Raw genomic sequence first — 2,055 nt, 5'->3', positions numbered from 1 at the left:
GATTTATTTCAGTAATTGCATTCAAAAGGTGTAACTTGTACATTATATTTATTCATTGCACACAGACTGATGCATTCAAATGTTTATTTCATTTAATTTTGATGATTTGAAGTGGCAACAAATGAAAATCCAAAATTCCGTGTGTCACAAAATGAGAATATTACTTAAGGCTAATACAAAAAAGGGATTTTTAGAAATGTTGGCCAACTGAAAAGTATGAAAATGAAAAATATGAGCATGTACAATACTCAATACTTGGTTGGAGCTCCTTTTGCCTCAATTACTGCGTTAATGCGGCGTGGCATGGAGTCGATGAGTTTCTGGCACTGCTCAGGTGTTATGAGAGCCCAGGTTGCTCTGATAGTGGCCTTCAACTCTTCTGCGTTTTTGGGTCTGGCATTCTGCATCTTCCTTTTCACAATACCCCACAGATTTTCTATGGGGCTAAGGTCAGGGGAGTTGGCGGGCCAATTTAGAACAGAAATACCATGGTCCGTAAACCAGGCACGGGTAGATTTTGCGCTGTGTGCAGGCGCCAAGTCCTGTTGGAACTTGAAATCTCCATCTCCATAGAGCAGGTCAGCAGCAGGAAGCATGAAGTGCTCTAAAACTTGCTGGTAGACGGCTGCGTTGACCCTGGATATCAGGAAACAGAGTGGACCGACACCAGCAGATGACATGGCACCCCAAACCATCACTGATGGTGGAAACTTTACACTAGACTTCAGGCAACGTGGATCCTGTGCCTCTCCTGTCTTCCTCCAGACTCTGGGACCTCGATTTCCAAAGGAAATGCAAAATTTGCATGGTTGGGTGATGGTTTGGGGTGCCATGTCATCTGCTGGTGTCGGTCCACTCTGTTTCCTGAGATCCAGGGTCAACGCAGCCGTCTACCAGCAAGTTTTAGAGCACTTCATGCTTCCTGCTGCTGACCTGCTCTATGGAGATGGAGATTTCAAGTTCCAACAGGACTTGGCGCCTGCACACAGCGCAAAATCTACCCGTGCCTGGTTTATGGACCATGGTATTTCTGTTCTAAATTGGCCCGCCAACTCCCCTGACCTTAGCCCCATAGAAAATCTGTGGGGTATTGTGAAAAGGAAGATGCAGAATGCCAGACCCAAAAACGCAGAAGAGTTGAAGGCCACTATCAGAGCAACCTGGGCTCTCATAACACCTGAGCAGTGCCAGAAACTCATCGACTCCATGCCATGCCGCATTAACGCAGTAATTGAGGCAAAAGGAGCTCCAACCAAGTATTGAGTATTGTACATGCTCATATTTTTCATTTTCATACTTTTCAGTTGGCCAACATTTCTAAAACTCCCTTTTTTGTATTAGCCTTAAGTAATATTCTAATTTTGTGACACACGGAATTTTGGATTTTCATTTGTTGCCACTTCAAATCATCAAAATTAAATGAAATAAACATTTGAATGCATCAGTCTGTGTGCAATGAATAAATATAATGTACAAGTTACACCTTTTGAATGCAATTACTGAAATAAATCAAGTTTTTCAAAATATTCTAATTTACTGGCTTTTACCTGTAGTTGTACATGCAGAAAATCATGTGAAATACATGGAAATGACGAATTAAATGGATAATCACTTACTAGTGAAGACTCTTGTTGGCGTAGATAGTGATGAGTCGAGAGCAGTGATTTTCAAACTGTAGTACGTGGGCTTCATCTAGTGGTACGCCAAATAATCACCTAAGTACAGTGTTTTATTCAAACATTCAAACGGTGTTACTGTTCAAACTCTGTGTAATGTTACAGTGGCCACAAATATTAAATATACTTGTGAAATAAAGCCTCAGCCTTGTTTTTAAAGAATACTTAGACCTACTACGATACTGTGTTTGAATGTTGGTTATTAGAGTGGCACTTGGAAGAGCCAAGATTTTTCTGAGGTGGCACTTGGTGAAACATGTTTGAGAACCACGGGCGTGGAGAGAGTAGAGAAGGAAAAGGGAAAGCCACACGGATGCCACCTTTGCACTTTTCTACGATTTCCTTAAAAAGAAATGGCACTCGCTACTTTTTTGACCCG

The sequence above is a fragment of the Nerophis lumbriciformis genome, linkage group LG15 (assembly GCF_033978685.3).
Source record: "Nerophis lumbriciformis linkage group LG15, RoL_Nlum_v2.1, whole genome shotgun sequence".
NCBI lineage: Eukaryota > Metazoa > Chordata > Actinopteri > Syngnathiformes > Syngnathidae > Nerophis > Nerophis lumbriciformis.
The sequence above is the reverse complement of the archived record's forward strand: the minus strand, read 5'-3'. Positions refer to the sequence as shown.